A 22845-nucleotide genomic window follows, 5' to 3' on the forward strand; every position below is an offset into this window, starting at 1 on the left:
TATCCACTCTCCCCGGACCCTGCATTCACTATATCCGCTCTCCCCGGACCCCGCATTCACTATATCCGGTCTCCCCGGACCCTGCATTCACTATATCTGGTCTTCCTGGACCCTGCATTCACTATATCCGCTCTCCCCTGACCCCGCATTCACTATATCCGCTTTCCCCAGACCCTGCATTCACTATATCCGCTCTCCCCGGACCCTGCATTCACTATATCCGCTCTCCCCGGACCCTGCATTCACTATATACGCTCTCCCCGGACCCCGCATTCACTATATCTGGTCTTCCTGGACCCTGCATTCACTATATCCGCTCTCTCCTGACCCCGCATTCACTATATCCGCTCTCCCCAGACCCTGCATTCACTATATACGCTCTCCCCGGACCCCGCATTCACTATATCTGGTCTTCCACAGAACACAGAACATGGAAATGCAATTATTTTATTAAATATAAACTGATAAATCCCTTTTCCCATCAGCAGTGTATAGCAGTCTTGTGACTTCTATCAGCAGAGCACTGGCTAAAGTTTGCAGGAGGAGTTTTCATTCTCCCCTGACTGTCCTATGAGGCTGCATGACCCCTGACCCTCTGTCTGGGCAGTGCTGCTTGGCCCTGTGCTGATCACATGCACCCTCCCAAAGAAAAAAAGAACCTCTCTAGTAATGCACACCAAAATGAGCATGTGCAGAGTGACTCTAAACCTGTGTTCTATCAGGGGATGTTTAGGGGACACTGGAAGAAGGGGAGGATCAGAGAAGACAGGATCAAACAGCCTTTTTACACAATGCAGTGGATTAACCCCTTAGGTTCCACAGTGAGTATAACAAGCATGCTTTCCTGCATCTACAGACTGATTGTACTGTTGGGGGTTTGGTAACACTTTAAATATTCGGGTTTGAGGTTTATTAACATCTCGGATTCACCGACAGCACTGGAGTTGTTCAATAATGAAATGAATCCTCAATAATATAAGTTGCCTCTTACTTGCGCACACAGCGTACATTCACATTGCTCCTGATCTCCATCCACATAGATCAGCGCTTCATTCCATAAGTTACTCAAAGTTCCATATCCCAGAGATTCCATCAATAGTTATAACCAGTCAAAGATTGATTCTGATTGGCTTACAGCACACTGCCTTGTTGCCCCTCAATAGCAGCACGTTACCCCTCAATATCAGCATGTCACCCCTCAATATCAGCACATTACCCCTCAATAGCAGCACGTTGCCCCTCAATATCAGCACATTACCCCTCAATAACAGCACGTTACCCCTCAATATCAGCACATTACCCCTCAATATCAGCACGTTGCCCCTCAATATCAGCACGTTACCCCTCAATAACAGCACGTTACCCCTCAATATCAGCACGTTACCCCTCAATAACAGCACGTTACCCCTCAATATCAGCATGTCACCCCTCAATATCAGCACATTACCCCTCAATAGCAGCACGTTGCCCCTCAATATCAGCACGTTACCCCTCAATAACAGCACGTTACCCCTCAATATCAGCACGTTATCCCTCAATATCAGCATGTTACCCCTCAATATCAGCATGTTACCCCTCAATATCAGCACGTTACCCTCAATATCATCATGTTACCCTCAAATAACAGCAAGTTATCCCTCAATATCAGCACGTTACCCCTCAATATCAGCATGTTACCCTCAAATAACAGCACGTTACCCCTCAATATCAGCACGTTACCCCTCAATATCATCATGTTACCCCTCAATATCATCATGTTACCCCTCAATATCAGCATGTTACCCCTCAATAGCAGCACATTACCCCTCAATATCAGCATGTTGCCCCTCAATAGCAGCACGTTACACCTCAATATCAGCATGTTACCCTCAATATCAGCACGTTACCCCTCAATAGCAGCACGTTACCCTCAAATAACAGCAAGTTATCCCTCAATATCAGCACGTTACCCCTCAATATCAGCACGTTACCCCTCAATATCATCATGTTACCCTCAAATAACAGCAAGTTATCCCTCAATATCAGCACGTTACCCCTCAATATCATCATGTTACCCTCAAATAACAGCAAGTTATCCCTCAATATCAGCACGTTACCCCTCAATAGCAGCACATTACCCCTCAATATCATCATGTTACCCTCAATATCAGCACGTTACCCCTCAATATCAGCACGTTACCCCTCAATAGCAGCACATTACCCCTCAATATCAGCACGTTACCCCTCAATATCAGCACGTTACCCCTTAATAGTAGCACGTTACCCCTCAATATCAGCACGTTACCCCTCAATAGCAGCACGTTACCCCTCAATATCAGCACGTTACCCCTCAATAACAGCACGTTACCCCTCAATATCAGCACATTACCCCTCAATATCAGCACGTTACCCCTCAATATCAGCACGTTACCCTCAAAAACAGCACGTTACCCCTCAATAGCAGCACGTTACCCCTCAATATCAGCATGTTATCCCTCAATAGCAGCACGTTACCCCTCAATATCAGCACGTTACCCCTCAATATCATCATGTTACCCTCAATAACAGCACGTTACCCCTCAATATCATCATGTTATCCCTCAATAGCAGCACGTTACCCCTCAATAGCAGTACGTTACCCCTCAATATCAGCATGTTACCCCTCAATAGCAGCACGTTACCCCTCAATATCAGCACGTTACCCCTCAATATCAGCATGTTACCCCTCAATAGCAGCACATTACCCCTCAATATCAGCATGTTGCCCCTCAATAGCAGCACGTTACCCCTCAATATCAGCATGTTACCCTCAATATCAGCACGTTACCCCTCAATATCAGCACGTTACCCCTCAATATCAACACGTTACCCCTCAATATCATCATGTTACCCTCAAATAACAGCAAGTTATCCCTCAATATCAGCACGTTACCCCTCAATATCAGCATGTTGCCCCTCAATAGCAGCACGTTACCCCTCAATATCAGCATGTTACCCTCAATATCAGCACGTTACCCCTCAATATCAGCACGTTACCCCTCAATATCAACACGTTACCCCTCAATATCATCATGTTACCCTCAAATAACAGCACGTTACCCCTCAATATCAGCAAGTTACCCCTCAATAACAGCACGTTACCCATCAATATCAGCACGTTACCCCTCAATAACAGCACGTTACCCCTCAATAGCAGCACGTTACCCCTCAATATCAGCACGTTACCCCTCAATATCAGCACGTTACCCCTCAATAGCAGCACATTACCCCTCAATATCAGCACGTTACCCCTCAATAACAGCACGTTACCCCTTAATAGTAGCACGTTACCCCTCAATATCAGCACGTTACCCCTCAATAGCAGCACGTTACCCCTCAATATCAGCACGTTACCCCTCAATAACAGCACGTTACCCCTCAATATCAGCACATTACCCCTCAATATCAGCACGTTACCCCTCAATATCAGCACGTTACCCTCAAAAACAGCACGTTACCCCTCAATAGCAGCACGTTACCCCTCAATATCAGCATGTTATCCCTCAATATCAGCACGTTACCCTCAAAAACAGCACGTTACCCCTCAATAGCAGCACGTTACCCCTCAATATCAGCATGTTATCCCTCAATAGCAGCACGTTACCCCTCAATATCAGCACGTTACCCCTCAATATCATCATGTTACCCTCAATAACAGCACGTTACCCCTCAATATCATCATGTTATCCCTCAATAGCAGCACGTTACCCCTCAATAGCAGTACGTTACCCCTCAATATCAGCATGTTACCCCTCAATAGCAGCACGTTACCCCTCAATATCAGCACGTTACCCCTCAATATCAGCATGTTACCCCTCAATAGCAGCACATTACCCCTCAATATCAGCATGTTGCCCCTCAATAGCAGCACGTTACCCCTCAATATCAGCATGTTACCCTCAATATCAGCACGTTACCCCTCAATATCAGCACGTTACCCCTCAATATCAACACGTTACCCCTCAATATCATCATGTTACCCTCAAATAACAGCACGTTACCCCTCAATATCAGCAAGTTACCCCTCAATAACAGCACGTTACCCATCAATATCAGCACGTTACCCCTCAATAACAGCACGTTACCCCTCAATAGCAGCACGTTACCCCTCAATATCAGCACGTTACCCCTCAATATCAGCACGTTACCCCTCAATAGCAGCACATTACCCCTCAATATCAGCACGTTACCCCTCAATAACAGCACGTTACCCCTTAATAGTAGCACGTTACCCCTCAATATCAGCACGTTACCCCTCAATAGCAGCACGTTACCCCTCAATATCAGCACGTTACCCCTCAATAACAGCACGTTACCCCTCAATATCAGCACGTTACCCCTCAATATCAGCACGTTACCCTCAAAAACAGCACGTTACCCCTCAATAGCAGCACGTTACCCCTCAATATCAGCATGTTATCCCTCAATAGCAGCACATTGCCCCTCAATATCAGCACGTTACCCCTCAATATGAGCACGTTACCCCTCAATATCATCATGTTACCCTCAATAACAGCAAGTTATCCCTCAATATCAGCAAGTTACCCCTCAATAGCAGCATGTTACCCCTCAATAGCAGCACGTTACCCCTAAATAGCAGCACGTTGCCCCTCAATAGCAGCACGTTACTCCTCAATATCAGCAGGTTACCCCTCAATAGCAGCACGTTACCCCTCAATGTCAGCAGGTTACCTCTCAATATCAGCACGTTACCCCTCAATGTCAGCACGTTACCCCTCAATAGCAGCACGTTACCCCTCAATATCAGCATGTTACCCCCAATATCAGCACATTACCCCTCAATATCAGCACGTTACCCCTCAATATCAGCATGTTACCCCTCAATATCAGCACATTACCCCTCAATATCAGCATCTTACCCCTCAATAGCAGCATGTTACCCCTCAATGTCAGCAGGTTACCTCTCAATATCAGCACGTTACCCCTCAATAGCAGCACGTTACCCCTCAATATCAGCACGTTACCCCTCAATAGCAGCACGTTACCCCTCAATATCAGCACATTACCCCTCAATAACAGCACGTTACCCCTCAATAGCAGCACGTTACCCCTCAATATCAGCACGTTACTCCTCAATATCAGCATCTTACCCCTCAATAGCAGCATGTTACCCCTCAATATCAGCACGTTATCCCTCAATAGCAGCACATTACCCCTCAATATCAGCACATTACCCCTCAATATCAGCACATTACCCCTCAATAGCAGCACATTACCCCTCAATATCAGCACGTTACCCCTCAATATCAGCACGTTACCCCTCAATAGCAGCACGTTACCCCTCAATAGCAGCACGTTACCCCTCAAAAGCAGCATGTTACCCCTCAATATCAGCACGTTACCCCTCAATATCAGCACGTTACCCCTCTACTATCCAGACTTTATTTCAGTTTTCAATGATGTGATAGTTTGACTGCCAATTACTCTGCCATGCTACACCGCGCCCAAATTCATTTTATACCATCATTTTGAAACAGATAAAGCTCCGTCGTGGTGGTATTTGCCAAGCGATGTTTTCACATTTGAGTTCTCACGCACACGGGACGTTTTGATAATGATGGTAATGTTAGCTGTGTAAAGTCACGTTAAAAACCGAAGTTTTTCAGCTTTTTTTTAGCGTTTTTGCATTCGCGTCTAGCTGTTTTGCCACGTTTAGCGGCGTTTTCCCACATTTTTCTGCGTTTGCTAGCGTTTTTTTTACCAAAAAAAGTCCAAACACACCGGTTTGCAGCGTATTAACCACATTATACCGCATTTTGTTGTGTTTTTCAGCATTAGAGCACCCAACGATCACCGAGTATCACTGACAGGGGAGAGGTCTGTATGCAAACAACACAGGTCTCTCCCCTGTCAGCACTAGCATGCTACTTTGTATGGCTCTGCACAGCCGAGCCATACAAAGCAGCGTGCTTACACAGTAAAGCAGCACACGGTCAACCCTTTGATTGCCCCACATGTTACCTCTTCCTACCCAATGCCATTAGTACAGTGTCAGTGCTTTTTATTAGCACTGATCACTGTATTGGTGTCACTGGGGATGTCTGTGGCCGTTAGTCCCCCCCCCAGTGTCAGAATGTTCGCTGCAGTCCCACAATAAATCACTGATCACCGCCATTACTAGTATAAAAAAATCCCAGTATATATACCGCCATTTGTAGATGCTATAACTTTCATGTAAACAAATTAATTTACACTTATTGGGATTTTTTTTTTTTTAGCAAAGACACGGAGCAGAATATATTTTGGCCAAACTTTATAAAGAAATTAGATTTTTTTACATTTTTTTACTGGACGGGTTTAATAGCAAAAAGTAAAAAATATTGTTTTTTTTTCTAAATTTTTGCTCTTTTTTTTGTTCATAGCTCAAAAAATAAAACATCCAGCAGCGATTAAATACTACCAAAAGAAAGCTCTATTTATGTGAAAAAAATGATAAAAAATTCATATGGGTACAGAGTTGCATGACCGAGCAATTGTCAAAATTGGCCTGGACAGGAAGGGGGTATAAGTGCCCGGTAGGCATGGGGTTTAATAGCAAAAAGTCAAAAATATTGTTTTTTTTCTCAGAATTGTCGGTCTTTTTTTTGTTTATAGCTCAAAAAATAAAAAACGCACAGACGATCAAATACCACCAAAAGAAAATGCTATTTTTGGGAAAACAATGACGTAAATTTTATTTGGGTGCAGTGTTGCATGACCGCGCAGTTGTCAGTTAAATTAACGTAGCGCTGTATCGCAAAAAATGTCCTGGTCAGGAAGGGGGGGAAATCCTCTGGAGGGCGACGGGTTAATGTGACTTGAGTCCCATAGACTCCCAAGTCGCATGATAGTCACAAGCAAGTCGCACTGGAAATTGCACAGCAATGGGGTTGCAGCAGTGTGAATCGAGGCTTAGCTGCCAACAGAAGCCAAGTGCAAATCTTCCATTAGGAAGGGAGTTCCCTGGAGGATGAAGTCGCATTGTACTTACATCGCATTGTGTGCAATGGCTAGATGTCATGGACATCGATATGTGCAGTTCACACAATGGCGTTTTAAAGCAACCATTCAGAAGAACAACTCTCCCGATTGGCTGTTTATCTACATTGGCAGGATGCTCATTTGGTTACTTAGGCAAAATATGCTCGAAAAAATGGCAACTCTTTTTTTTTCTTTATTTAGATTTGGTGCGTGTTTTCTTTTTTTGGGTGACGGATGTATTTAGGGTATTATTTCTTTGTATTTATTTCCTTTTTATTTTGAATTTATTTGTTATTTTTGTACTGCCACGTTATATTTTTTATTTATACTATTTTATTTGCTGTTTTTTTAATTATGTATTTTTATTTATATTATATTTGGGGAAAAGGGGGGAGGGATTGATTTTTGGCATAAATCCATGAAAATTAAAAACAGGTTCTAAAGCCCTCAGGTGCAATTTAAAGCCATTGTACCCTTAAAATCCATCAAAAACCACATTAATTTCACCTCCCCTATCAATGTGTTTTTGCTAAAATGGAGACATTTCACCAAAATATACCAGTTGGTGCCAAAATCTCAGCAAAATGATAACATTCAGTTTCTTCTCATCCTCAGCCATGAGCCACAGTTAGCAATTACAAAGAAAGGGGTTAGCTCAGCAGTTATAGAAGACCGTCGCTCTGAGTTATCCTTTGGCTTCTTATCCCTCATCTCCCATACATAAGCTTTTATGTATCTGCCAGGGGAAGATGGAAGGGGATTACTACAGAGAAACCTTTCTCAACCCTTTATCCCAGAGGAACACTCAAAATAGTTTTGAGGTCTTGGGGAACCCCTGCTAAAACCAATTCATTGGTGATCAGTAGGAAAAATGCCGCTTACATTGGTGGTCAATGGAAAAAAAGCAATGTTTCTTATATTGGTGGTCAATGGGAAGAATGTTTTTCTTAACTTTGTGGTAAGTGGGAGGAAGTATGCCCCTTACATTGGTGGTCATTGAGATGAAGAATGTCCCTTAAATTGGTGGTCATTGGGATGAAGAATATCCCTTACATTGGTGGTCATTAGGATGAAGAATGTCCCTTACATTGGTGGTCATTGGGATGAGGAATGTCCCTTACATTGGTGGTCATTGGGATGAAGAATGTCCCTTACATTGGTGGTCATTGGGATGAAGAATGTCCCTTACATTGGTGGTCATTGGGATGAAGAATGCCCCTTACATTGGTGGACATTGGGATGAAGAATGTCCCTTACATTGGTGGTCATTGGGATGAAGAATATCCCTTACATTGGTGGTCATTGGGATGAAGAATGTCCCTTACATTGGTGGTCATTGGGATGAAGAATGTCCCTTACATTGGTGGTCATTGGGATGAAGAATGTCCCTTACATTGGTGGTCATTGGGATGAAGAATGCCCCTTACATTGATGGTCTGTGGGATGAATGTTTTCTTTAGATTGGTGGTTAAGGGGATGAATAATGCTCCTTACGTTGGTGATCTGAGGATTGAAGAATGCCCCTTATATTGGTGGTCAGTGGGATGAAGAATGCCCCTTATATTGGTGGTCAGTGGGATGAAGAATGCCCCTTATATTGGTGGTCAGTGGGATGAAGACTGCCCCTTATATTGGTGGTCAGTGGGATGAAGAATGCTCCTTACGCTGGTTGCTGCTGGGATGAAGAATGCCCCTTACATTGGGATCAGCATGAGGAAGAATGCCCCTTAAATTGTTGATCAATGGGATGAAGAATGCTATTTACACTGGTTGCTAGTGGAATTAAGAATGCACCTTATGCTGGTTGCTATTTGAATGAAGAATGCATTTTACGCTGGTTGCTAGTGGAATGAAGAATGCCCCTTACACTGATTGTTGGTGGGATGAAGAATGCCCCTTACTTTGGTGGTCAATGAGTTGAAAAATGCCCCCTACTTTGGTGGACAGTGGGATGAAGAATGCGCCTTACATTGGTGGTCAGTTGGATGAAGAGCAACCTTTACTTTGGAGGTCAATGGGTTGAAAAATGCCCCCTACTTTGGTGGTCAGTGGGATGAAGACTGCTCCTTACATTGGTGATCAGTGGGATGAAGAATGCCCCCTACATTGATGGTCAGTGGGATGAAGAATGCCCCTTATGCTGGTTGTTGGTGGGATGAAGTGTGCCCATTATGTTTGTAGTCAGTGGGTTGAAGAATGCCCCTTACTTTGGTGATCAATGGGGTGGAGAATGCCCCTTAAATTGTTTGCTGGTGGGATGAAGAATGCCCCTTACTCTGGTTGCTGGTGTGATGGAGAGTGAACTTTACATTGGTGATCAGTGGGTTGAAGAATGCTCCTTACATTGGTGGTGAGAGTATAAAATGATAGTGCATGGAAAATTTTGGGCATATTTCCATGGCCAGGGAGTAGCAGGTGCCATGTACAGCCTGCCATACAACTCTTGTTAGCTTTGATGCTTTATTACATCTGTGTGTACTCTTGCATGCTTCTATGATGTATTTCTAGAATGCAGAGGTTTTGCATTTGAACAATACACTGTACACTGTACACTGTACACACATTTGTGGGTAAAAGCCGGTTCAGAGAAGCATAGGGGTTTACAAGAGTCATTCACTTGTATGACAGACTGTATGCGGCACCTGTGGCTCCCAAGGTGTGGAAAAAAGCCTGGAATTTTACAACCAGCATATTTTCAGCCCCTCACTCAGTGTGCAGGAGGCCTTACATTGGTGGTCAGTGGGAACAAGAATTCTCCTTACATTGGTGGTCAGTGGGATAAAGAATGCTCCTCACATTGTGGGTCAGTGGGATGAAGAATGCTCCTCACATTGGGGGTCAGTGGGATGAAGAATGCTCCTCACATTGGGGGTCAGTGGGATGAAGAATGTTCCTCACATTGGGGGTCAGTGGGAAGAATGCTCCTCACATTGGGGGTCAGTGCAATGAAGAATGCTCCTCACATTGGAGGTCCATGGGCAGAATGCTCCTCACATTGGGGGTCAATGGGAAGAATGCTCCTCACATTGGGGGTCAGTGGGATGAAGAATGCTCCTCAAATTGGGCATCAGTGGGATGAAGAATGCTCCTCACATTGGGGGTCAGTGGGCATAATGCTCCTCACATTGGGGGTCAGTGGGCATAATGCTCCTCACACTGGGGTCAGTGGGCAGAATGCTCCTCACATTGGGGGTCAGTGAGATGAAGAATGCTCCTCACATTGGGGTCAGTGGGCAGAATTCTCCTCACACTGGGGGTCAGTGGGCAGAATGCTCCTCACATTGGGGTTCAGTGAGATGAAGAATGCTCCTCACATTGGGGATCAGTGGGATGAAGAATGCTCCTCACATTGGGGGTCAGTGGGATGAAGAATGCTCCTCACATTGGGGGTCAGTGGGATGAAGAATGCTCCTCCCATTGGGGGTCAGAGGGATGAAGAATGCTCCTCACATTGGGGGTCAGTGAGATGAAGAATGCTCCTCACATTGGTGGTCAGTAGGAAGAATGCTCCTCACATTGGGGGTCAGTGGGCAGAATGCTCCTCACATTAGGGGTCAGTGGGCAGAATGCTCCTCACATTGGGGGTCAGTGGGAAGAATGCTCCTCATATTGGGGGTCAGTGGGAAGAATGCTCCTCACATTGGGCGCCAGTGGGATGAAGAATGCTCCTCACATTGGGCATCAGTGGGATGAAGAATGCTCCTCACATTGGGGGTCAGTGGGCATAATGCTCCTCACACTGGGGGTCAGTGGGCAGAATGCTCCTCACACTGGGGGTCAGTGAGATGAAGAATGCTCCTCACATTGGGGTCAGTGGGCAGAATGCTCCTCACATTGGGGGTCAGTGGGAATAATGCTCCTCACATTGGGGTTCAGTGGGATGAAGAATGCTCCTCACATTGGGGGTCAGTGGGCAGAATGCTCCTCACATTAGGGGTCAGTGGGAAGAATGCTCCTTCCATTGGCCATCAATGGGAAGAACATCCCTTACATTTGTGGTCAGTGGGAAGAATTACTTTCTTACAGACAAATAAAAAGGTCATTGCGTTCATGCAGCTGGCTCTGCTAACTGACATTGACTCGGGAACTATGCGGGCACCACTGGACAGGAGGTCAGTCAACCACAGCTCCAGGAACCTCCAGCAACCTCTGGAGGAACCCTGGTTGAGAATGGTTGCTATAGAGCGTCAATTGAGTTTTGAGTCTGCTGGGGCTGCTGACATCACATCCAAGATGGTGGCAACCAGTGGCAGTCTCAGGACTTTTGGATGTGTACTAAAGAGAGGATTTCCCAGGTAAATAACACACCTAAAATATGTTCAATGCACAAATTACTACTGAAAACCACTCACCCGTCTCTAAAACAAGGGTTGAAGCGAGGAGGAAAAAGAAATGGGACTCTAATTGTGCCACCACAGAGATATCAATCACATATACGAGCAACAAAGTTTTTATTTGAAAAGTTAAAAAGCCAAAGGCACAAACATATTTTGACCATCAACCAATGCAGGCTCAAAATATATTGTAGCAATCCTTATACTATATTGTCATTGTATGGCGTCTCATTGATCAGCGCGTTTCAGAACCGCACCGCTTCCTCAGGATCCATGCCAACGTTTGGATTTTAGTATCATTGATGGTATATTATAGCTAAAATTCATAGGGAGAAAAAAAAAAGAGAGGAACAGAAAAATGGGGTCACCACAACGAAACCACATACTCATGAGCCAGAAAGCAGGGGATAAGGGAAACATCCCCTTGGAGGTTTATTCAAAAAGCGGAGATTATACAGAAGACTTCATTATGAGTTTCCAAGAATATACTATGCATGGATTCCTCGAAAGGGAATATACGGCTACTCAAAGGAGTATCATCCTCCAACAAGTCTTTATCCAAGATGAAAATAGCCTCCCGTGTTATTGTAGGTGACTGCAATGGAGGCTTTTTTCATCTTGGATAAAGACTTGTTGGAGGGTGATACTCCTTTGAGTAGCCGTATATTCCCTTTCGAGGAATCCATGCATAGTATATTCGTGGAAACTCAAAATGGAACAAAGGGAACTTTATCCACAGCACTTAAAAGGTATAAAAATATATACTCCCAAAAGTAATAATTGTAAATAACCCAGGAACCAAAAGATCTGCCAATCGATGGAACTCCTCTGGTTCAAGTGGATGTCATATTACCATCTGATGCGTTTCGGGGGGACATGCCCCCTTCCTCAGAGCAAGAGTTTTGCTCTCAGTCTCCCTGCCATCAGAACACAATAGCATAGCGGGGCTGACTCCCCCATCCACCCTGAATTTGTGGGTGGGGGAACTGGATTTTGTTTTTTTTTTTAATGTGCTGTTTGAACAAAAAAAAAATATTAGTGCATTTGGGATGTTTCCTTTATTCCCCGCTTCCATTTTTTTTTTGCCCTATGAATTTTAGATAGAATGTACCATCCATGATGCATGATCCAGATGTTGGCATGGATCCCAAGGAAACAACGTGATAACGAAACGCGTCAATTATTGAGACACACTACACTGACAATGTAGTATATGGTATATGGATTACTATATGGATTACTATATTTTGATGACTATAGCGACTGATGGTCAAAACATGTTTATGCCTTTGGCTTTTTAGCCAAAGGCATAAACATGTTCAACCAGCTTGTTGAACGAAAAAAAAAATAATTAATGCATGGGCTGCCTCAGGGGATGTTTCCCTTATCACCTGCTTTCTGGCTTATGAGTATGTGGTTTCCTTGTGGTGACCCCATTTTTCTGCTCCTTTCTTTTTTTGCTCTATGAATGTTAGCTAGACTGTATCATCCAGGATACCGAATCCAAATGTCCTGAGGAAGCGACGTGATCACGAAACCTGTCGCTCACTGAGAAACCATAGTTTCCATGAATATACTATGCATGGCTACCTCAGAAAGGAACAGTCAGCCACTCAAAGGTGTATCATCGTCCAAAAAAGCTTTATCCAAGATGAAAATAGATCCCCATCCTGTCACCTGCAAAAATGCTGTGGCGCCATTTTGTTGTAGGTGACTGGACCGTAGGCTATGTTCACCTTGGTTGAAGCTTTTTTAGAGGAGGATACTCGTTTAAGTAGCCGAATATTCCTTTCCAAGGTAGCCATGTAGAGGATAGTAATGGAAACTCATAGTGAAGTGTTCTATATAATCTCCGCTTTTTGAATAAACCTCTTAGAGGATGTTTCCCTTATCCCCTGCTTCATGGCTCATGAGTATGTGGTTTCGCGGTGATTACCCCATTTTTCTGCTCCTTTCTTTTTTTTGCCCTATGAAGGTTAGCTACACTGTATCATCCATGATACTTAATCCAGATGTTGGTACTGTTCCTGAGGAAGTGACGTAATGAATCCAAATGTCCTGAGGAAGCGATGTGATCACAAAACCTGTCGCTCACTGAGAAACCATAGTTTCCATGAATATACTATGCATGGCTACCTCAGAAAGGAACATTCAGCCACTCAAATGTGTATCATCGTCCAACAAAGCTTTATCCAAGATGAAAATAGATCCCCATCCTGTCACCTGCAAAAATGCTGTGGCGCCATTCTGTTGTAGGTGACTGGACCGTAGGCTATGTTCACCTTGGTTGAAGCTTTTTTAGAGGATGATACTCCTCTAAGTAGCCGAATATTCCTTTCCAAGGTAGCCATGTAGAGGATAGTAATGGAAACTCATAGTGAAGTGTTCTATATAATCTACGCTTTTTGAATAAACCTCTTAGAGGATGTTTCCTTTATCCCCTGCTTCTTGGCTCATGAGTATGTGGTTTCGTGGTGATTACCCCATTTTTCTTCCTTTTTTTTGCCCTATGAAGGTTAGCTAGAATGTATCATCCATGATACTTAATCCAGATGTTGGTGCTGTTCCTGAGGAAGCGACGTAATCATGAAACGCGTTGCTCACGGAGATTCCCTTATCCCCTGCTTCTTGGCTCATGAGTATGTGGTTTTGTTGTGACTACCCCATTTTTCTGTTCCTTTCTTTTTTTTTGCCCTATGAAGGTTAGCTACTCTGTATCATCCATGATACTTAATCCAGATGTTGAAACTGTTCCTGAGGAAGTGACGTAATCATAAGACGCGCCGCTCACAGAGATTCCCTTATCCCCTGCTTCCTGGCTCATGAGTTTTTGGTTTCGTTGTGACTACCCCATTTTTCTGTTCCTTTCTTTTTTTTGCCCTATGAAGGTTAGTTACACTGTATCATCCATAATACTTAATCCAGATGTTGGTGCTGTTCCTGAGGAAGCGAGGTAATCATGAAACGCGTCGCTCACTGAGATTCCCTTATCCCCTGCTTCTTGGCTTATGAGTATGTGGTTTCGTGGTGACTACCCCATTTTTCTGTTCCTTTCTTTTTTTTGCCCTATGAAGGTTAGCTACTCTGTATCATCCATGATACTTAGTCCAGATGTTGGTGCTGTTCCTTAGGAAGCGATGTAATCATGAAACGCGTCGCTCACGGAGATGCCATAGGTTGCCAATATAGTTTCCATGAATATACTATGCATGGCTACCTCTGAAATTAATATTCAGCCACTCAAAGGTGTATCATCCTCCAACAAAGCTTTAACCCAGATGAAAATAGACCCCCATCCTGTCACCTGCAAAAATGCTGTGGCGCCATTTTGTTGCAAGTGACTGGACGGGAGGCTATTCTCATCTTGGTTGAAGCTTTTGGAGGATGATACCCCTTTGAGTAGCCGTATATGTCTTTCTGAGGTAGCCATGTACAGTATGGGTAGCACATTGACTAAATGGTTAGCACTTCCGCCTGGCAGTACTAAAGTCATTGGTTCGAATCCCAACTACGGCACCACCTGCCTGGAGTTTGCATGTTCTCCCTGTGCCTGTGTGGGTTTCCTCCAGGTACCATGAGTTTCCTCCCACACTCCAAAGACATGCTGGTAGGTTAATTGGCTCCTGTCTAAATTGTCTCTAGTATGTGTATGTATGAATGTGAGCAGGGGCGGACTGACAACTCATGGGGCCCCCGGGCAGTAGGGGATCATGGGGCCCCTGTGTCCTTGCCCAAACTCAAAAAAGCCTATGAAAAAGGTACCAGGGGCATCTCATGGGGCCCCCTACTGACCCCGGGCCCTCGGGCAGTGCCCAAGTTTCCAAATGGTCAGTCTGCCCCTGAATGTGAGTTAGGGACCTTAGATTGTACGCTCCTCGGGGGCGGGGACTGATGTGAATGTACAATATATATGTAAAGTGCTAAATTGACCGCGCTGTGTAAGTACCTGAAATAAATAAATAGTAATGGAAACTCATAATGAAGTGTTCTATATAATCTCTGCTTTTTGAATAAACCCCTTATGGCAGTGGTTCTCAACCTGTGGGTCGCAACCCCTTTCTGATTTGTAAAGAGCAGATACTGTGTAGAAAGCAGCTACTGTGCTGAAAGCAGCTACTGTGTTGAAAGCAGCTACTGTGCTGAAAGCAGCAGTATTGAAGGTAAAATGACACTCATGAATTATAATTGCTGGGTAAATAATTTTATGGTTGGGGGTCCCCACAACATGAGGGACTGTATTAAAGGGTCACGGCATTAGGAAGCTTGAGAACCACTGCCTTAGGGGGATGTTTCCCTTATCTATTTCAGGTACTTATATAGTTCTGTCAATTTACGCAGCACTTTACACATATATTGTACATTCACATCAGTCCCTAACCCTCAAGGGGTGTACAATCTAAGGTCCCTAACCCTCAAGGGGTGTACAATCTAAGGTCCCTAACCCTCAAGGGGCGTACAATCTAAGGTCCCTAACCCTCAAGGGGCGTACAATCTAAGGTCCCTAACCCTCAAGGGGTGTACAATCTAAGGTCCCTAACCCTCAAGGGGTGTACAATCTAAGGTCCCTAACCCTCAAGGGGTGTACAATCTAAGGTCCCTAACCCTCAAGGGGTGTACAATCTAGGGTCCCTAACCCTCAAGGGGTGTACAATCTAAGGTCCCTAACCCTCAAGGGGTGTACAATCTAAGGTCCCTAACCCTCAAGGGGGTACAATCTAAGGTCCCTAACTCACATTCATACATACACTTACTAGGGACAATTTAGACAGGAGCCAATTAACCTACCAGCGTGTCTTTGGAGTGTGGGAGGGAACCGGAGTACCCAGGGGAAACCCACGCAGGCATAGGGAGAACATGCAAACTCCAGGCAGGTGGTGGGATTTGAACCAACGACCCTAGTACTGCCAGGCGGAAGTGCTAACCACTTGGCCACTGTGCTGCCCACCCTTACCCCCTGCTTCTTGAGTATGGGGTTCTGGCTCATGTGTGTGTGCTTTCATTGTGGTGACCCTATTTTTCAATCCCTTTCTTTTTTTTTGCCCCATGAATCTCAGCTAAAATGTTCCATCGATGATACTAAATCTGCATGTTGGCGTGAGGAAGCGACGTGATGGTGAAACGCGTCGATCATTGAGACACTATAGTATACGGATTGCTACACTATATTTTGATGTCTATAGTAGTTGATGGTCAAAACTTTGGCTTTTTAACGTTCATAACAAAAACATTGTTGCTTTTCTATGTGATTGATATCTCTGTGTTGGTACAATTAGAGTCCCATTTCTTTTTTTTTCCTCCCTCCCCTTTTGGTTTTCAGTAGATATTTGAGCAGGGATGGTACAAACAAAGAATCGGTTAAACATGTAATGAACCCGCCATCTACAATTTTTACAAATGCACAATTTTTACAAACTTTGAAATTTTGTAATGGTGGTCAGGTGACGTGGCCTCTATCCCAGGCTTTGAATGATCCTTTAATAGGCGATCTGCCATCAGCTGACTGACACCGAACTGGTTCTAAGCATTGGCCAGCTGGCTTCTTAAGTGGCTTGCTGCCATTCAGATCCTCAGGCTTCAATAATTGCCAACAGATGCAGATCCTAACGTCACTCAAATCATTTTGCTGCAGGCCAGGGATTTAGAGAATGTGGCAGCCAGGAAACTGGCATTGCCAGAAGGTTAACAAAGGCAGCTCAAGAGTTTCTTTAAATGTTAGCAGAGCTCCAGGCAAGCAAAAATACACCATGTGAATACATGTATAGGAGATGTAGATTTGTCCAGCCGTTCCTGAGATTTATACAGCTCCGCCACACAGTCAGCCTGCTGACCTGACTTTTCTTTACTGTAGTTACAGCAATACAGTCTGGTCACCTCCCCATCCCCCAGCCTCGGATTAGACAGTGAAGGAATAGCAGACAACTGATGAACTCATCCCTCTGTTCACTCCGCTCTCTCCTCCAATCAGCATGCCTCATGTTCAGCCAGTTCTGAGATTTATACAGCTCCGCCGCACAGTCAGCCTGCTGACCTGACTTTTCTTTACTGTAGTTACAGCAATACAGTCTGGTCACCTCCCCATCCCCCAGCCACTGATTAGACAGTGAAGGAATTGTAGAAAACTGATGAGCTCATCCCTCTGTTCACTCTGCTCTCTCCTCCAATCAACATGCCTCATGTTCAGCCAGTCCTGAGATTTATACAGCTCCGCCACACAGTCAGCCTGCTGACCTGACTTTTCTTTACTGTAGTTACAGCAATACAGTCTTGTAACCTCCTCATCCCCCAGCCTCTGATTCAGGGGCGGACTGACAACTCATGGGGCCTCTGGGCAATAGGGGATCATAGGGCCCCTGTGTCCTCGCCCACACTCAAACCACACCCAAAAAAGCCTATAAAAAGGTACCAGGGGCATTTTATGGGGCCCCCTACTGACCCTGGGCCCTCAGGCAGTGCCTGAGTGTTCAAATGGTCAGTCCACCCCTGCTCTGATTAGACAGTGAAGGAATAGCAGAAAACTGATGAGCTCATCCCTCTGTTCACTCCGCTCTCTCCTCCAATCAGCATGCCTCATGTTCAGCCAGTCCTGAGATTTATACAGCTCTGCCGCACAGTCAGCTTGATGACCTGACTTTTCTTTACTGTAGTTACAGCAATACAGTCTTGTAACCTCCTCATCCCCCAGCCTCTGATTCAGGGGCGGACTGACAACTCATGGGGCTCCTGGGCAATTGGGGATCATGGGGCCCCTGTGTCCTCGCCCACACTCAAACCACACCCAAAAAAGCCTATAAAAAGGTACCAGGGGCATTTTATGGGGCCCCCTACTGACCCTGGGCCCTCAGGCAGTGCCTGAGTGCTCAAATGGTCAGTCCACCCCTGCTGTGATTAGACAGTGAAGGAATAGCAGACAACTGATGAGCTCATCCCTCTGTTCACTCTGTTCTCTCCTCCAATCAGCATGCCTCATGTTCAGACGGTCCTGAGATTTATACAGCTCTGGTGCACAGTTAGCTTGCTGACCTGACTTTTCTTTACTGTAGTTACAGCAATACAGTCTGGTCACCTCCCCATCCCCCAGCCTCTGATTAGACAGTGAAGGAATAGCAGACAACTGATGAGCTCATCCCTCTGTTCATTCCGCTCTCTCCTCCAATCAGCATGACTCATGTTCAACCAGCCCTGAGATTTATACAGCTCTGCCGCACAGTCAGCCTGCTGACCTGACTTTACTGTAGCAACAGCAATACAGTCTGGTCACCTCCCCATCCCCCAGCCTCTGATTAGACAGTGAAGGAATAGCAGACAACTGATGAGCTCATCCCTCTGTTCATTCCGCTCTCTCCTCCAATCAGCATGACTCATGTTCAACCAGCCCTGAGATTTATACAGCTCTGCCGCACAGTCAGCCTGCTGACCTGACTTTTCTTTACTGTAGCAACAGCAATACAGTCTGGTCACCTCCCCATCCCCCAGCCTCTGATTAGACAGTGAAGGAATAGCAGACAACTGATGAGCTCATCCCTCTGTTCACTCCGCTTTGTCTCCTCCAATCAGCATGCCTCCCCATCCCCCAGCCTCTGATTAGACAGTGAAGGAATAGCAGACAACTGATAAGCTCATCCCTCTGTTCACTCCGTTTTCTCCTCCAATCAGCATGCCTGCCCATCCCCCAGCCTCTGATTATACAGTGAAGGAATTGCAGACAACTGATTACATTTCTCCTCATTTTGCTACAGAAAAGATTTTTTGTGGCCAAGAACGTTCTTTTCTTTCCAGGTCTCAGCTTTATATTTCCCGCACGATTCTCCCATCATTGATTCGAAGTTCGTTCGTTTTTCAAAAAATTTCCAACATGCCCAATCGCTCAAATTCGATGGTCGCACGAAAATCGTCCGTTTCTGTGACCCACTAATGGCGCGAAATTAGAACGAAAATTCTTAGAAAAGATTTTCGAAAGGAAATTATTTCGGAATTCGACCCGCGTATGGCCGGCTTTAGAAGCTGATTGGCTGCCATGCACAGCTACACCAGATTCTGAGTGCTCCCCCTCGTTATCAATCTTTTTAAAGCCTTATGCAGGCCATACATGGTTCGAATTCCGAACGATTTTTCGTCCAAAAATCGGAAACGTTCGCTCGGTAATCCGATGGCGCCATCAATGATTTCGAAAATCGGCCGACCGAATCATAAAGTTCACCCCATATAACAGGCGAAACTTCCTTCAGGTCACGGCTCATGCGCATATTCTTTTCAGAAAAACGATCGTACGATTTGACTGTCATTGAGTCGAAAATCGGTCGTTTTTCACGAATTTTCCAACATGCCCGATCACCGAAAAGGGGAGAAACCACAAAATTCGGCCAGTGCCATTGACCCACTAGGAGATCGAAATTCGACCGATTATCCTTAGGTCTGATTTTCGGCCGAAAAATCTGTCCAATTTCGACCCGTGTCGAATTACCCCTCACTTGAACCCTAACTCTCTCACTAACCCTAAGGCTACTTTCACAATAATCCGAAGCAAAAACACAGCAAAAACGCATTTTTGCCATGTTTTTACCCTGTTTGCGATTTGACCATCGAGTAGAAAATCGGTCATTTTTCACAATTTTTCCAATCAACGAAAAGGGGAGGAACCACAAAAATCGGCCAGTGCCATTGACCCACTAACAGAGTGAAAATCACCTGATTAGTCTTAGGTCCGATTTTCGGACGAAAAATCAGTCAAATTTCGACCCAGGTATGGCCGGCCTTCATTTAAAAAAAAAAAACCTCTAGTGATCCTGCCAAGAAAACCTTTGTTTAAGCACTTCCTGGTATAAGGTGACAACACTCTGCCCCTGTCTTCCAATTGCTTTTCTGCGTTGTCACCCTATCCAGTAAATACTATAAGCAGGAATGTCAATTCTTATTTCATGGGCAATTTGGAAACCTGTCCTGAAAAATGCCACCCAGCAATAGCTCTCATTAAAAAAAAAAAACCTCTAGTGATCCTGCCAAGAAAACCTTTGTTTAGGCACTTCCTGGTATAAGGTGACAACACTCTGCCTCTGTCTTCCAATTGCTTTTCAGCGTTGTCACCCTATCCAGTAAATACTATAAGCAGGAATGTCAATTCCTATTTCATGGGCAATTTGGAAACCTGTCCTGAGAAATGCCACCCAGCAATCGCTGGAGCAAGTGCATGTATACTGGAAGTGGCTGCAAAGAGGATGCGGGAAATCAGCAGCGCTGAAATACAGGAGATCAGCAGCACTGAAATTCAGGAGATCAGCAGTACCCTGTTAGGGTTTATATCTACTTGAAGCAGGGGCGGACTGACAACTCATGGGGCCCCCGGACAATAGGGGATCATGGGGCCCCCGTGTCCTTGCCCAAACTCAAAAAAGACTATGAAAAAGGTACCAGGGGCATCTCATGGGGCCCCCTACTGACCCTGGGCCCTCGGGCACTGCCGAGTTTCCAAATGGTCAGTCTGCCCCTGACTTGAAGCAATCTGGGGTACCCGCTAGATCAAGGTTCACACTATTGTACCCTATCATGGCTTTTACAGTGAAGAACCCCGGCCATGGTTGACCCCATTTTATTCCAGCCTTGTGGCTGGTTTTTCAATAAAACGACCCTTTTAAAAGCAGCTTAGAGAGGATAGTAGAATTGGGATGTGATAGGTATTGATTATACATTCATCCTGGGGGGGGGGGGGTAAAAGATCATCCCCCCAGTGCCTTACCCCCCCTCCCCGGGGTCATTCTGGAGCCACCGGCCAGGATTCTCTGCATCCCAGCATCTCTTGGGGGAAAGTGCCATTTAAACGGGTCTACACATGGCGATGTGTGGATGGCCTCATTCCAGCACACCTCTCTCCATCACCGGCTCTCCCAGCCCGCGGCTCCTCCGCTCTCCTCCTCGCGGATCTTCCAGGACAACCCCCCCCCCCCCCACCACCACCACCTCTCCCTCTTAATCCCCCTGATCCCATAATTGGCATTATTACATGTCACCCACCTCTTGCATGTTGCTGGGGGGGGTCTGGACGCCGCAGAATCCCCTCCACCTCTCCTCCCGAGAGCAGATTTCACGGCTTCTTCTTCCAAGCAGCGGCGACGTCGTGGTGGCCCCCTTGGTGACCCCCACCCCTGCAAAAGGAGGATGGTACATAGGTGTCAATGAAAGACCATTTCTGATATTATCCCCCCCCCCATCTCCTCCCCAAGGGCAACGTCTTCACATGGCCCAGTCCTTTTTTTTTTTTTTTGCAAGCGGCGGGCACTAGGATTGGCACTCTGGTGGATGATGGAGGAGGGGGAAGGCTAATCAGCACCCCCCCAACCAGCAGCAGCAGCTAATGGCAATGAGAGGGCATGCATGCCAAGGCGGCGGTGGGGTTAGAGCGCGCTGTGCCCTGCGCCCGGCGCCTTCATCAGGAGACATGCACTACGATGAGTCTGCATTGCCTCCATGTCTGCAGGGTTTTTTTTTTTTTAAAGGGTCTTCCCACCCCCTTTTTTTTTTTTTTTTTTTTTTCTTCCCCCCATCATGCTGGCATTAACCCTGCAATGCCAGGCTCGGATGCAGGCCCTGCTCACCCCAGAGATGCAGGATAGTCCCCCTCCCTCCTATAGGCTCAGATGGCCGCAGTGTCTCCTCTCCAGCGCTGCATGGGACCTTCACCGATGCCCAGATGTGCACCAGGCTCAGGGAGCGTCACTCAATGCACCAACCGCGCCGCAAACGCATCACAGCGCAGGGAGGGGATGGAGCGCACGTCTGCCGCCGGCGCCGTGTATTGGCACACGCTCCCTAAGTCGGCTGTGGCTGCGCTGACCGTCGCTGGAAATGCACCGAGCCCATAGCGAGCGGTATGAGCAGCACCTGCAGGGGATGGACTCCATAGCGAACGGTATGAGCAGCACCTGCAGGGGATGGACTCCATAGCGAGCGGTATGAGCAGCAGCTGCAAGGGGATGGACTCACCATGCTTGATAATATACCCCCCCCCCCCAATACATGGCATTATAATTGATATCCATTACATGGCCCCCTGCCTGCACCAATGGCAGCCCAGTGCCATCAATACTCATTACAGATCCAGGATCATCACTCATACTCCAAGCAGGTCCTCTGCGAATTACATTGTAATGTGTCTGCTAGACGCGGTGCCTGCGGTGTACATAGGAGGCGGGGACACGGTGACCGCTGCTCCAAGATGGACCCAAGAGCTGGCAATCCAATGAGCAGACGACAGCATGGCATGCGGTTACTATCATTATAAATATTAAGTGTACCCCCCCCAACAGTAACCGGTGCTCCAAGATGGACCCAAGAGCTGACAATCCAATGATCAGATGACAGCATGGCATGGAGTTACCATCATTATTAATCTTAAGTGTACCCCCCCAACAGTAACTGGTGCTCCAAGATGGACCCAAGAGCTGACAATCCAATGAACAGATGACAGCATGGCATGCGGTTACTATCATTATAAATATTAAGTGTACCCCTCCCCCCCTAA

General features: G+C 45.9%; 1 protein-coding gene across 1 annotated transcript in view; it reads right to left on the minus strand.

The window, feature by feature from the left end:
• FBXO41 (F-box protein 41) overlaps positions 1-21495 on the minus strand; it is a 224529-nt gene extending 203034 nt beyond the window's left edge. Inside the window, exon 1 of the mRNA XM_089661500.1 lies at positions 21339-21495. The gene's annotated coding sequence lies outside the window, so the exon portion shown is untranslated. The remainder of the gene's footprint in view (positions 1-21338) is intronic.
• Positions 21496-22845: the final 1350 nt, after the last annotated feature.

The sequence above is a fragment of the Staurois parvus genome, unplaced genomic scaffold (genome assembly GCF_062004578.1).
Source record: "Staurois parvus isolate SC_StPar_1 unplaced genomic scaffold, SC_StPar_1.0 ptg001347l, whole genome shotgun sequence".
NCBI lineage: Eukaryota > Metazoa > Chordata > Amphibia > Anura > Ranidae > Staurois > Staurois parvus.